The sequence below is a fragment of the Mugil cephalus genome, chromosome 3 (assembly GCF_022458985.1).
Source record: "Mugil cephalus isolate CIBA_MC_2020 chromosome 3, CIBA_Mcephalus_1.1, whole genome shotgun sequence".
In the NCBI taxonomy this organism is placed as follows: domain Eukaryota; kingdom Metazoa; phylum Chordata; class Actinopteri; order Mugiliformes; family Mugilidae; genus Mugil; species Mugil cephalus.
Window position 1 is genome coordinate 19514870 of NC_061772.1, and position 16535 is coordinate 19531404.

The window sequence follows — 16535 nt, forward strand, 5'->3', positions numbered from 1 at the left end:
GTAGAAGAGAACCCAGGAGAGAACCCATCTAAGCACAGGGAGAACATGCAAACTCCATCCAGAAAGACCCCAGTCATTTAATTTCTGAAATCGCCAACACAATGTCACGAAGTGTGAACTCAAATCGTACCTCCACTTATGTGTTTGTTAAAACCACAAGACGGTGCTGTTTACAGACTCTTCTTGGGAGATCCTTAATCACGACTCTATTTAAAGGCAGAAATTCAGTCGTATCAGTAAGTTATGGCATTTGATGTCCGGGTGGTGCGTCACTTTAAATATTGCTACCCCATCTCATTTCCTTTTTAATGGTTGAGTATGCAATGCTAACTGAATCTTGAGCATTAAGAGAATTTGACCAACATGGCTGCCACTCAAGATAGTTCTGGATCAATTCACTCAGTTAGGAACTTTTCTAATTAAAACTGACTATAAGACCAAAGCTGTGAACTGTCAACAGCTAGTTTTGTAGCTTTGTGCGACACCCCAGTGAGCCTTATGCTCCAAACAGAAGGGAATTTAAACAAACCCCGGCTGTCAGAGCCATATATGCCATTTGATTAAATGCTTATTTCTTACTGACACTGCTATATATTTGGGATTTCTTGTGTGAAGCTTGTTCACACATCTCACTCCACTTATACTGATTACTTTTGGACATTGGACGCGACTGTTATCGTACACAGACCAAACTCTTTCAAGAAACTGTATGGATTTGTGTCTGGCAAAAGGAGTAAAGGATAAATTACAACTCAAAAGGAGTCGGCTTCAATCTCGTTGGTGCGACAGAAGCATGAAGATGGATTGAAGTTGGAGAATGTGTGGCCTTATAGAAACAATATGCCTGTGACAGCAAGTGTACAGAGCCACTGATCAAAGAGACTCTGTATAACTCTGCATAGAGAGGCTCTGTATAACTTCATGCACAAGCTATCATGTGAGCTGTATTCTTTGTTCAGAGAAAATTCTGTCCGCCAAGGTGTTAATGAAACCAGCAGAAGAATAATGTTATGCTTTCTACGTTAATTTTTAAGTGTGAAAAATAGCCCCAGTTCCTATTAATGTGTGTGACAACAGCAGATATAATGAATGTTTATGAACCTTATGTTCCCTACTTATTGTGTATTATTCTGGCTACGGTAATCTATTATATATGTATTGTTTCTGACTACAGTGTGTTGGAGGCATACTTTTCTTTTGCTTTTTTTTTTAAATTTTATTTTATTTTTATGCTGCTTGCCGTATCCATGTCGAAGCAATGCACATGAGTTTATGACTGTGCCATACCGGGGGCATAAAACAGAGAAGGAAATATGGAAACTGATGGTGGAGTTGATTTATTAGCACTGGAGGCTTGCAATTATCTTTTAATTACACATGCACATTTAAAACTAACGCAGCAAAGCAGTAAACACCGAGCGGTGCACAGAAAGCTGGGCCGTGATTGAGCATCTCTGTGAGTGTAGCGGGAAACATCGTAAATATGCTGCATTTAACATTTTTACGATTCAAGTTTCAGTGTGGGGACAAACTGCACGATTGAGCGAGTTTGGAAATGACTGCAGACTATGGCGGACAGACAGACAAGGTGGTTTAGTCAGATGATTACGAAGAGCTGGTAAAGAAAAGGATCTGATATTACTACTTTTCCAATCCCGGTTAGGCGTATAATTACTATTTTAAGAGGTAATGCTTTCAGAAGAGTTTTTTTCTAATATACTACTGAAACATACAGTATGTGACATATGTATTATGTATTGCCCTGACGTTAATAATGTTGAGCCCAGTCAACTGCAAAACCATGACTCCATGCTTCCTGTCCTACTTTTCTAAAAACGAGGAAGGAAGCAGCTCTGCAGTCACGGGGATACTGTGCAATGCTGAGGGCAGTAATTTCTGCAGCGGCTAATGTTACTGATAATTTTAAAAGAACAAATTAATGGCACTTAATGTTGCTTGCTGGTGAAAGGTGTTCAATTGAGTTACTGGCAGTTAAGAGCAATCTTCACGGTAGTTTTAAAAGACACTTATTGAATAACTCAGTCAGCTTAAATGCAATAGTAAAGTTGCTAAAGATGCTGCTGCCTCAGTCCTAACACACATCACTTGTCTTTTACAAAAGCTTCCAGCAGTGTGTATTGGCATTAACCTAACCTTCCTTCAAACTCTTAAGATGAACCAATTTGTACAAACTGTAGAGCAACGAGGAAAAGCAACGGTCAAGGGTGAGCGGTTTTCATGAAGAGGAGCAAGGTGGAATGAATCACACTTTTGCAAAGACTCCTCTAAGACATTCATAATGTTGTATTTGACAGTACAATATATATATATATATATATATATATATATATATATAAAATAACCGATGACAGAAGCAGTTCTGTGGAAAGTGTGTCATATTTTTCAAGGTCTTCACACAAGTCCAGACAGATTGTGAACATGTCATTATTTTATCTGTTTGATCACTACCAAAGGTGGGACACGGCTCCCCCAGTTGCAGTGAAAGAGATGTGTGGACGGCATTTAGATTGTCAATTGATCTTCTTCAGTCTGGCTGAAATCAATCTGAACACATATCCCAGTTTAACCATTTTCATGAATGCCAAATAAAATGATCCGATATTCATTTAAACTCTCCAGAGCATCAGTCAGAATATAACTTATGTGACATGTGCAAAGTGTTTCTGCCCACTGCGAAGCGTCAAATCTGCCAGAAATATCACGAAGGGGGATTTATTTTTCCCAACTTCACTGACACCACTTCAGCATTCATTAGAATTAAATGATTCTTCAATGATGCTGTCCACATTGATCCCAGCTTTGTTCAGAAACAATCAGGTAAATGGTTTGCATGGTTATTCGGCCATAGTACGTGACTGTAGTATTTTCCCATTTCTATTATTCTGATTATTAGCAGAGAACTAGTGTTCTGTGGAATTGTTGCCACTGTTAAACAAACCATGCTTTTTTCACAGATAGACACATTTGCTGTTCGTGCCATGCCTGTACACACGGCCATGCACGTGCACATACACAAGGAGGTGACGCACCACATGTCTAAACTGTCTGGAAAAGTGGCGAGTCGGCAAGAATATGGTTCAGACAGGCGTGTGTGGCATTAGCTAGCATAACGAAAGCATTCACTAAACATGACCCAACATTTAAGTACAAGTGTGACTAATTTGGCCAAGTTTTCAGTCGTTATGTGGCAGCGCTGTCGACGTTAAGGCGTAGAGGAGGTGGGTGTTGAGTCAGCAGTTGGCTGCCTCGGGAGAAAGCTGAGTTGCATTTCTGAGAAACAGGGCTTTTGTCACATTACTCACACTGACTGAAATGTGATTGTGGATTGAACATGAAAAGATTAAATAAGAAAGTTTCAAGTCGCAGGCCATTTATAATGGACACAAGTGCAAGACCTAAACAAGCTACTGTTGCATAACAGGGAACAAGATGTGATCAGCAAAAACTTTTCTTTTTTTTCTGGACAGACTAATGTAGCAAAGCCAATGGGCCCCTGTTTTGTTCAATGCCTTAGGTAAGGTGTATCCAAGAACTGCACAACACACAAGCAGACAATGCAAACGATGCAAAATGGCTGGTATCTTCGCTCACCTGCCACTTTATTAGGTACAGCTGTTCAAAAGCCTCACATCAAAAGGTCGCTCAGTGCATTTACATGCAGAGCTTCGACTCTCTGACTACAGTCCTTGTCCCAGTTTACATGCAGCGGAAGAAAATCAAATAACTGATGGGAACATGTCCTCCTCCTCCACTCTAGGTGGCGATATATGTCTTTTCATCGGGTTAATACCACGTTAATACGGCTTGCTTTCCGGTTGACCTATTAAGTCATATAACAAACGAGAGTCATTCATGCGGCAAACAACAACCATAGGGATAATAGTACATTTTTTAATCTCGTACGTAACGTTCACGTTACTTCTGGTGCAGATAAGATCTGCGCTATCTCTCAGACGGTTCTTCTACTGACTCTGTTTACCTTCTTCTTCTTCTGCGACCAACTTTCTTGGATGTTTTTGTTCCGGGGTCACATGCCAGCAGAGTGTTTGTGGAGCATTTGCACACACATTATCCGATTGAAAACTGCGGATACCGTATACATGCCGGAGAAAATCGAATTCCAATCGTATTATCTGGACGTCTTAATCAGACAATGAGAACTCCGATTTTAATCGGAGTAATGTGTTTACATGCACTCCTGTTATAGTCCGATTAAGGCAATAATTTTTTTTTTTCACATGCATGTAAACGCACTGACTGACAATGTTAGGTCCTTGAAGTGATGGTTTCAAGTGAAAATTCAAGTGAACCACAAACAACATGGTGGACACACTGTATAACAAATCAGGGGAAACAAAAAAATCTCCACAACAACCAGGAATCTGTGGAGTAAACATCCTCATCACATACACAACCACACAATGTCGGAAAACTGGAACACAGGCTGGACAATATGACCCGGATTGTCGTATGGTAAAAGAAAACTCAAAATAAGTCACAATGTGTATCAAAATCAAGTATGTGAACTGTAGGCTTGTGTACTTGGTAGTTAAGTCAAGTACACACAACCTTGCCCTTGATAAAGCAGAGGGAGGACATTTTGACTACACTTGTTCAGATGCGTACTTTGAATGGGAACAGCACTTGGGCAGAAAGGAATGACATTTCACAAGTGCAGACAGAATACATATTGACACCCACTGTCTCTAAAGGTGTGCGTGTGCTCAATATTGAGTGTCCTAAATTGGACTTCAGCATGTGCATTTAAACATCTTGTGTCAAAGTTGTCGTATCATAGAAGCAGCCGTTCGTCAAGGCAGTAATGCGCCCACTTTAGTCCTCATAATGTTTAGAGGCTTTTAATGAACAGGTTTGCACTTAATTTGCTCATGCTCGACTTTCTGTGTTTAAGAGATACGGCACACAGTGGCAAAGTGTCTGCAACTTTACAGAAGGATTATGGATTTCTGGGCTTTGCTGTAATAACAGCTTAAAGAATCAATCTTTTATCCAAACATGAGAGGTAACCTTGCCAAAGAAAAGCAATTAAATTGACAAAATTAAACTGTGACAGTAGCTAATCACAAGTCTAAATTAGTTTGGAGCTGAACTTTTAAAGAAGCTATCTCAGAACTGAGATAATTAGGATGCTAAATACTTCATTGTACTTGCTCAACTCGAATCTACACTAAATGCAAATGGAAACTTTGGTTTTTGACATTTTACTATCAACCTTGGTTCTCTGTGCAGAGGTGCAATGGCCTTGTGTTTCTAGTATAAGTAAAATTCACCTTGTGTATATAAATGAATCCGCAGGAGGAAAATCACCGGATTAGCACAGACTGAAGTGGACTGTGAACAGGTAGGAAATTAAATCTTTTGGTATATTGAATGGAAGGAGACCTCTTTGTCTCGTGATCCAAATGATTGGATACCAGTTCTCTAACATCAAAAGAGCTCTGCAAGTACACACACGTTCTTACACACAGCACAATAGTGACACATTTGCAAAGGTCAGAAAATGGGAAAGCAGCAATTTTCATCAGTATGAAGCCACATTTTCACACATGAAATTAGCTGGCTACCCCGCATGGCATTTTACTGTTTGTTTCCAAAGCCAACATTACCAATTAGCATGTTTGAAGCATCACAAAAGAGGACACAGCGAACTGTGATTAAAAAGTGCAACAGAACAAAATGTGTGCTGTCTATCATGCATCAGTAAGTGCACACATAAATAGCTTCATTGTGCCTACTTATCAGGAAGGTGAAAAGCTGGAGAAATTATGCCGGCGCATAATTTAAAGATACAAAAACAAAACAGATTTTGTTGTTACTGGTGATCAGGCAATGACACCTCAGGCACCTCAGAAGGATGCCATATAAGTCTGAAAGGATTTTCTGGAAACTTTGTGTTGTCATTTAGGACACCACAATCAAGAAAAGTGTGAATGTGGTTCAGACATTTCTCAGTAATGGATCTTAAAGGCCTTTTGATGTTTACTCTGCGTGTGTAATTTTGCAGCAGACATGGTGGGCTGTGATTTTCTGCTCTTACTGAAAAAAATATATTTAAAAATCCTCCAAGAAACTGGAACTGGAAATTGTGTCACCTGATGTTTACCCCACATGGCGCAAACATGCACAGAAGGAACGTATTTATTCCAAAGAAAAACGGCTCAAGTGTTTCCATAGTTTGCTAATAATTTCGTATCGAACAGATAATCAAAGGTTTACACCAACTCTCTAAATCTGACTGAAAATTCCTTCTGACTGGACCGAACTTTTCCGATTGGCATTGTTATATGATGCATTTTTTATTTATTTTTTTTTTCTGCCAACTTGTTGGATACCGGTGTGTGCTTTGACATATGATATGCATCTGGACCTGCAAGGATTTTCCGTAATGACAATTCGTGTAACAACCATTTCCACAAGTTATAATTTTACTGCAGGAATAAAATCAGCAGGTCTCACTGCACAGGGTCTATAGAGAAGAAGGTCGAGACAACAGCAGGGACACAGTGACGTTTGTTTGACACAAAGGTCTTGCTGCTAATGACTTTCCGTAAGGTTCAATTAAAATTTCCCAGATGTAGTGACATAGGAGGAGAGTTGTTTACTTCTACAACAATAACCACTTTTTCTAAACCTTGACGAACTGTGAATACCTAGTATAGAAAGCATGCACACAAATGCCTCTGCAAATGTACCCAAGCTTTCTCTTATAAAAAATATACACAACAGAAAAGCAAGTTTTGTTTTTTCCGCTGATCCTTGTCAGACACGCTCAGCGTCTCATTTCAGGCTGCAAAAGTTGCTCTCTTGACCAGGCCAAATCAGCCAATCAGCGGCGGGATGGAGTGACCTCCGGTGCTCCAGGTGAGGCACCTCTGTGATGGCAGGCACCGAAGGAGTAATTGAATGTCACAATACCCGACAGCCCTAGTGACAACTTGGAAAAGCACCTGCTGGTGAGACACGTCTCGGAATGAGGATTTCTGAGAGTGAAAGGAGCACAGAGTGTTCAGAATGAATCACACAATCCCTGTCAGGTTGCGGTGTAAGGCTCCAAAATCCATGTCCAAACAAATGGATGAAAGCCTGTCCCTCTCCGAGGAGACGGAAAACCAAACCGTGCAGTGAGGGAAATGTACATCAAATCAAGTGGTCTCGATCGCGTCGCAAGTAGGTTGGAACATCTATCGTTATTTACATTTTAAGGTTGAAATCTGTGGCTGTAATCTGTAATTGACATTGGGCCGTGTGACTGGATGGAGAAAATACAAACTCTGACGAGCGAGAAAATGCCAGAGATGCTGAAAGATACGCGTCTCCTACCACTGGTATGCTAAATTCTTTCCCTAACTGCGATTTAATCAGTGCTATATAACAAAGCACATGTGCCTAGTTTTAAAGCAAATTATTAATATTTTTTTCCACGAGCTTCACCTGTTTCATTTTTTATTTATTCTTTGAAATTTGTCGGCTACTTATTTATGAAACCAGACACCCTCCTGCCCCGATGCTCATGAGCAATCAATAACCGACAAGAGTGAATGAATCACATTTAATCACTCGTGGTCTCTCTCAGCCCGGCATGACATGCTTTTACTGTGTGCCCGGCCAGTTATTGCCTTGCTCTGTCAACACACCAGAGGCCCTAAATAAACAAGCATGGAAAGGTTTTGTAGAGCAGGAATTGCGATCAATACAGAGTAGTGATGTGCTGCTGGTTCAGCGCCACCTTCTAGTCAAAGGCCATTTCAGTAGAATCGATAGCTGTATAGCACGCCTAGGACAGCAACACGAGTACTATCAGCCAGAAGAGGGGGAGATGATCCAAATGACAGCATTCTTTTAGCTTGACTGTTGGCATCAGGGATGGAGGCCCACCCAACTTATTCACAGTCAAAGCACGGGGCGCAATTAAGTAGTCTAAAGGGGGGAAGTCAAGGTGATGCAATGGCACCAACACAGCCAGCCAGTGGCGTTTTGTAGCCCTCCTGAGCTAAATATGATGAGTCTGTTTTCTGCCCGGTTCAAAGTAGACAATCTGAGGAGCATCTGAAAGATGCTGACATTCCGTATGCAGCAAAACAGCATCCCCCGAACTTAATGAAGAGAAATCTGAAGACTATATCTGATGAAACACACAGGAAATAGTGCAAGCAGAATATAACCCTTTTGAAGTCTGTAAGGACTAAAACACTCCTGTCACCGACTCAGACAAAAGCTCAGGCTACTTGATGTTTATGTATGATTCTAAATCCCCTTTCAATAACAGCGCTGATCTTTATCAGCTCAGGCATTTTATTTTATTTTATTACTTTATTTTGCCCTCTCTTATAAGTCAGAGAACTTTAAAAGACAACTGGCATATACACAAACTTCCTTGCAATTACTTTGTGCCAAGTATTCTAATTCCAAGGGAGGCCGCATTTAATTATATGCAGCAGGCAAATTGCTATAATGCTTTAATTCTGAGGGGGTGGATGCAGGTCCTTCATCCTGCCTTGTCAAGCTGCGGGGGCAGCAAATGGTCTCACTAATGGACACACACACACGCGTGCACACACACACATTGATGGAAGCATTCAGGCCAAGATGTGTTGAGGGGGAGGAATTCTCAAAGTGACAGTGTATAAAACACACCACTGTCTGGTATAGAGTGGCCTGATGAGTATGACATTAACAAGTCCCTTGTAACAAAATTCTAAGTACGTTTAGGTGGGCAATATCAGTAGTGTTCACATTTTTCATATTTAATGACCAGTACTTTTTTTTCCATTTATTGTTAACAGTGTGAATTTATATAAAATACAAGGCCTACATAATAGCTGTTCTGGGATGTGATATCTGCTTCAACAGATGACTTTGTAAATGCCCTTTTGTACGATAAATCCCAGTTGGTGACTCAAATTCACAAAGAGATCCATTCTTTAAAAAACATTTTAAATGTACGAGACGGTAAATGGAAAGCATGAATTCAAAGTCAATTCAGCAGCTACAGCTTTTTAGTAGAAAATTCACTCCTTTTGTTAATAATCCCTCCACTGCAGCTCAGCAAGAGAACACTGTTTGTGAAAACACACAGCAAATTGTATTCTGTAACCTTGAAACATGTCAATTTGATCCGTCTAACTGGGAGTGCTGAAGATTCATTTGCTTCTGCTTAACTTACCTGCTGTCACTTTCATTTTAGAGGAAAAAATCCTTTTGCGATAATAGACTGCAGAAACATTTACAATAATTGACAAATGTGTTTAATGTACACATGAACACAGGAGAATTATATTAAGACCTGGCAAAGGTCCTTTAAGGTCTTTGTGCACGGTGTCTCTCTCCGATTTCATATTTCCTAGTAGTGCCTAGCTTTTGAATTATCTATGTCAGCTAATTACTCAATCGTGTTCCCTGGAATGGGAGCTTTGGAAGAAGCCTTCAGGTTAACCGTGAGAAGGGAAAACATGTTGTTCAAAGTCTTTAATTCGAGAACTAACTATAAGTAAAAACTACTGTGGATAGAGAGCTACTTGAACATCTATCTGAGAAATTGTAAGGACGACTATTTGAGTCTATTTAAAAAAAAAAAACACCTTTGAGTGTGAACTAATGATTGTACAAGAATAAATGAGAAAATGTCCCTCCAACTCCATAAAAAATGTGAGAGTCTGGATTCTACTAAGTCCTAATCAGTTCATCTGCTCTTAACACAGGTCTAATCACAGCTAAATCTAATGATAGTAAGCCCAGAAGCACACCATCATCCACAAGAGGCTGTAAAACAGTTGTCTGACACGCTGCTGGAGCGGAGAGAATAATTACCCAGAGGTCACTCCTTCACAGCTGGAGGAAGAGGTGCTCTAATGACAGGTAATTTTACCTGCCTCCTACAAATCTTAAAACAACACCATATTTCAAAAAAAAAAAAAAATCACAGATGTTCCATAATTACGCTGATAATGTTTATGTAAGCAATCAATTACACTCTATTGTCAGTCATGTTCGAATAATATATATGTTTCAATCTTTTCCCCAGTTCACCTTTTAGAATCTACTTTTAGGCAATAACGGTTTTGTTTTGACTTTTGACAACAGACAGAAAGCAGGCGAGAATGTTTCATGTGTAGATGGAAGGAAAAAAGGATTTAAGCTCATGGCAATGTTTTCATGTCAGCACGAAAAATCGATTTCCCTCAAAAGTTTTTTTCTTCCCCCCTTTTTTTTATTGACATGCATTTTGTGTTAAACTAGCCTTTTAGATCAAGGTGCAACACAGACGGTTGATTATTAGCTTGAAAATGTAGTAAAATATCCTGCGGGGTCTTTAAAACTTTAAATATAGTGCGTAATAATGCAGGAACAAAATCCCCACAAAAGTCTAACTGTAATCATTAAATTGTTAAGTGCAATACCATGTTAGCATTTCTTGCAGCACGTCTATTAAAATGTGAGATTAACAATATGTGTTCCAGTTGTTTACTCAGTTTGTCAACAACCAATCAGCTACACCATAAGGAACATCTCTCAAATGGTGCATTTACTGACATCAAGGACAAAAAACAACAGAAATGATCATAAACATAGCACTCCCAGCATTCAGTTAGCAATTTAGCTTTATTATCAAACTACATTATTTACATCAATTACCACTCTCTTGCTTTCTTGTATACTTTTTCCTGTGTTCTTTTTTTTCACCCTGAAAGTAATAACTTTCCTTCCGTTGTCGTACTTAACAACTACAAAGAGTCATACACTTAACATCAGATGAGGATTGAGCGTGCAGCATTCTGTCAGATGGAGGCCCCTTGGGTAGGTCTCCTACTGCCATTTAAAAGTTAGTAAATTGCCACTGATGCAGTTTAGCCCTGGGGGGGCCCTACTGGCCCGGGGCCCCAAGGCAGTTTCCTGCCTTGCTTACTGACAAGCTGAACCTCTATCTCTAGGTCTACACGGCTCATGGTGTGAATAGTAAATCTGTGAAGAAGTGGCAAACATGGGGTGAATTAATGTTCACTGCATATGCTGGCATTTATTTTATTGATGCTATATTTTAGCTACGGCAGAGACACATAAGCCCCAACAGAAACATAACTCACAACTACATTTTACATTATAGATGATTTTTAATTAAAATTTTCTGTGTTGGTCTTTATCCCCTTCACTTTGTCATTGCTCTTCACTTATTTGCACATGCATTATCTTTATCAAGTTTAACTGCAGCACAATATGTTCAACAGAAAATCTGAAATGTACAAAAGACAAATGAATGCAAACTGAAATAATCAGCAGCTTATTTTGTGCTGGCTTGCTTGTAAAACACCCCGCTGTACTTGTGAAGACATAATCACTATGGCTAAGAACAGGACAGATCCTTTGTCTTACGACGGTGAAGAGCAGCCAAGTGCTCCCCTCCCCCCTATCTTCTTCTGTCCCCATCTCCCTCTCCCTCCATCGCACACTGTTATTTTTGCAGGTGCATCTGCAGTGATCTATTTTTCTCTTCACATCTTTTAATGATTCATGCTTTGGGGTTTCGCGCCTCCCCATTCTAAAGGCTTAGTGAACAGAGAGCAAGGAAGAGAAAAGGGGGAGGACTGATCAGAAGAATAAGTGAGCGATCATAAGGGTATGAACAAAGCGCAGGATTAGAAGCACAAAGAATAAAGAGGACCAAAATATTGTCTTAACGTGAATGGCAGAAAAAGAGGCTCGAAGATGAAATGATGAAACATGTGTCTGATAGTAAGGCATGTGCTGAAAATAGTTGCTAAGCATTGAACTGCTTGTCTGTTGTGGCCAGAGATGGTGATCCTTCGAGAGGAAGAGAAAAAATGACTCACACAGTAAATACATTCTTCATGACTGTATCATGGCACATCAGTCACTGGAGAAAACAAGGGGGCTCTTTGTCCTATGTTGTTGTGCTTTGGTAGTATGAAGGCCTGATGGTACACTATTTTTTATTTTTGTCTTGTTGTGCCTTTGCTTGATAGTGGAGAGAGACAGTAAGGAATGGGGCAAGAGAGAGGAGACAGCAAGAGTGTTGTCGGAACGCCAGTCTCTACGGACACACTTCCAAATAACATGACCATGTGTGCAAAATCGCATAACGTTAGGCTTCTGCTGCCAGGTATCAAACCACCGTTACGTTACGTTTCAGATTGTTTATTGATTTGATAAGACACGATTATGAGTGCCAACTGCCTGACCAACCATGTATCAATCTTGAACGCGTTAACTGTGTTTTTTGGCTTGGAGCCAAAATACAGGTGCTGGCGTGTGCAGGTGTGGAAGTAATATTTTTTTTTTCAATACAAAAACAGGAGTTATGTTAATGTTACTGCTTCTCTTCAAAAAGAAATAATCTAAAGCAAAGGCAACTGGAATGGAGTTTTCTTGAAGGAAAGCCATTTACAAACACATCGTCATGGTTTCAGGTAAGGTAGGACACAAATGCAGAACACAACGGGACAAGGCAGGGGTACTAAACAACAAAAACCACAGTAAACTGAAGGTACTGCACGAATCTAATGGACACGAATAAACACAGGGTTAACAAGTCGAGCAGGACAGAGGAAACACAACTGCACAGTGGTAAGTGTAACAGTTGATATTATGAAATGCACCTTTACGACATGTGTTGCCTAGACATGGGAGTAGCAGAGCCAGAAGATGGCGTCATGTTCCGAAGCTCTTGTTTATAGTTAGCTTTTTACTTCTCAACACATTGCGACCTTCGAGTTTCGTATGGCCTCTATTTTTTTTCATGTATAAATGAGTAGCAGCCGTACAACCAAGCGTGGTGAGGTAGCATAGTAGCATAGTAACAGAGGTAGCATAAGACGAGGGAAAGATTACAGAGAACAGGTCAAGGGAAGATAGTTGGACAGATCAGACGCAACATAGCAGCGGGGTAGGCTAGCAGTTACGTAATAGAACACGGGAAGGATTACAGACGACACGACAGGGAGCAACGGAAAAGGCGGGCAGAAGTGGGCAGAGACACAGGTGAAACACACACACGGCTCAACACAGGAGAGCCAGGTGTTAAGGCCAGGATTCAGCAGTCCACCTGCAAGGACTACTACTTTGGGGGCAAAGAAGTTCACATTTTAGACAAGAAAGACAGATGGTATGACAGAGGAGTGAAGGAAATTATGTATGTCAAAGTGGAAAACCACTCTCTGAACAGGGAAGGTGGACTGAGATATAGTCGGACACCAGTAACACAGTTTTAACATCTGCCCTAAAAAAGTTACAACCCCTGTTCACACCTTTAGACTCAAGTCTCTCGTGAAGAATGGGTCCTCAGAGTACCCTTTATTGCGGAAGGAAAATGAGATCAAAAGCAGATTCCTCCAGTTACGGGTATGTTTCTGGGTACTTACCGTCTTGCAAGTTTCAGGTTGGCAACACAGATGTTGTTATTAAAACCCCAACTCCCCAATGAATTGAAGAAGCTACTTGGATAAGTGGCGAAACGTTTTTAAGAAACTCTACTAGACAAGTTGCTCTTGTTTAAGCTTGTCTTTTGCATAAACCATGACCTGGATAACTTCAATTTTCTTCAACCACTGCGAATCTTCACTTGAATGAAACCACACACAGATGTGGTTGATGATTATAAGTTGATAGTTAAATCATAATCACAAGTAGTCTAATGCATAACAAAGGCCATAATTCATTCATTTACACAGCTACTGAGGGATGACGCATCAACCTGAGGCCAGTGTCAATCGTTCCAAGAGTGGTCCACTAAAACTCATGTATGACTTACATATGGTCTTCTTTGGGAAACATTTTGAAATAATTGTAAGGTAGTTATTATTCTGACGTAGCATAAGAATGTGATTCTCACCTCACAGCTATGCAGCCCAAAAGGAGAGTAAGTATATTGTAATATATTAAAATATAAACACTACCAATAATAATGAATGGATATTCATTCTCAGGGTCTTTTCTAGTGCCTTAGATGGGCTTTCTTGATGTGCTCTCTTGAGATCTCCAGCCACATTATGACATTGTAGAGTATATAGCACAAGGTCAGTTACTTACTTTGCAGAGCCTACTGTACATATGGCTACATGATCCTTTGAGAATACAATGTATTGTATTCTAAGTTTTTATTTTGAAGCTGGTCTGCAGAGACGAATGAGCACCAACTCTTTGGCTTTCAAAACAGTCATAACTGTTCTAAAAGTTGGTAGATTGAGATTGGTTACACTTGGAGGAGCAATTTATTTCAAGGTTCACATGAGGAGGTTAAGCTAGTTCTGTGTATGAATGAGCAGTCCAGTCAGACAGTCTCAGGCTTGGATGCACTTACCGAGGAGCCATTTTCATTTTCTATCTATCACGCAGCTTTTTCCAAAGCATAAATACACAACGTCCAAAGCCTTAGCCCGTTCTTATGTGGCATACACACATACGCAGAGGACAATGTGTGCCAGACCACAATGCCTCCCTTCTCCTCTGTGTCTCTCTTCACTTCTGTGCCTTCATCTTCTTTCCTGAATGATGCTGAAAAAAAATGAACATGGAGCTTTAGAGAGGGAGAGTATATGTATATGACAGGATGATTTGTTTCATTTATTCAGGGAACATCAAAGCTGATACTCGGCGAAAGATGAAATGCCTTCTATGTAAATTATTTAATTTGAAAAAATAGCATGTAACGAGTTTATGGAAAAAGAAAATATGTAACCTGTAATATGCAATTAGGTCAAGCAAAACACAGAATTCCTGTCTCAAAGCACTGAGTTTTTATTATGATCTAGATAGTGTAGAAAGAACAGTAGTTTCTCAGTACGTTGCTATATTATGATTAGTCTGAAAAATTAAAGCAGATATTTGTGATGGACTGACGTCTGGCGCATAATGTGTCTCTCTGCTCTGTGAGTAATGGGCCAGTTTCTGCTCCAGCCCAGAGAGCATGAAGATATCAGTCCTGACGAGAGACAAGGGGGAGCTAGTTTGCTGAAATTATTAAAAGTGAGAATGAGCAATTTTATAAGTGCTCAGGAGAGACAGCTGTGTAGTATTATGGCTGTGATTACCAGTGTGCATTGAAGAGATGCGGTCTTTTTATCCTAGTTAAATGGAGGTTTCTTTTGGAGTCTCCAAATGGCCTTGGCATACGGTAATAAAAATGTGTTATCAAGGCTTCATGCTGTGACCCCACTGTTCCAGCTAATAAGTCCTAGCTACAGCCATCTGCAGGCTTTTGTTTAAAAAAATATTCATGTTGAATATAACTTCTACTATTATTCAGTTTCCCTAGAAGTTACAGTGGTTCTGACTGTCTCTCTGGACAATAGGGGGTTGTCTTTCTGCGAGGAAGGATGGGCCAGCATGCAGGCACTGGATTTGCACAAAACAAACATTTATTTAGATCGGTCACAAATATGAGAAGAATACAATCTTCAGAAATACTGCAAAGTAATCCAAATATTAACCGTCTTCCATTTTCCTGGAGAAGGAAAAACAGACCAGATGACATCAATCTTCATTTTGAACTGAGTGGGAGTAAATTGAGTCAGTAATTCAAATTGACTCTTTCCAAAGACATAATCAAAAGGTACATACAGTATAAACTTACAAATAAGAAAACATTCCTCTCTGCAGAGCCGACAAACGTTGCAGCAGAAAATTCAGCAAAACATATTTTTTTTATAGAGGGAATACATTACTTTTATCCGCACAGGGATTTGAAGACATCCAAAAAACAATCCGTGTAAAATGTATGACAAAATGGTTCAGTAATAGCTTTCAATTTCCTTGTTGCATGCCTTAGGTAGGCATTTTGGGCACGGATGTACATAGTTTGCATTGTATAGGCATTTTAGGTGTAATCTGTGCCTTTAGCTTAGCTTGCCTTGTCTACCTCTAGACTATTTACCACATTTTGCACATTATGCACTTAGACTTTTGGTCTATTTAAAAACTGGAGGAGTTAAAGCCCTTTCTTTGAAAACATGTCTCTCCGGTGTCTTTGATATAGAACGAGCAGAGTACCAATTATGATTGTTCAGTCAACAGCCATAAAGGTAAAAAAAAAAAAAAAGGCCTGGTCATTATATACAATCCGTTTTTAGTTTGTCTCCCGAAAAAGAACATGTGTACAACTCGCACGAGTGCTTAATTTCGCATTTCATTTCTGCAGCTTTAAAACTGATGCTCTAAAATACCTGAAGCTCGGATGTGGTCAGTGTTGTTAAAAACATTTCGCTGTGTCTCTTAATGCCCAAAGCTAGCCTGCAGCCATTGACAACAACAGGTGAGTGTGTTGACAGCAGCATCTGGCACTTGGTCATACAGCTTACTAAATATGAAATCACGCTTTTCCTAAGTTGCACGGTCACTTTTTTTCAAAATGTATTCTTTTATTCTTTTACGCATTCAGTCACGGTAGCTGTAGAGGCAACTGTCCGCGGAGTGTGCTAACACAGTCTCAACCCCTCTTCATTCTGTTTATGACAGAATAATATGTTCAGCAGCAGGAGATGCAA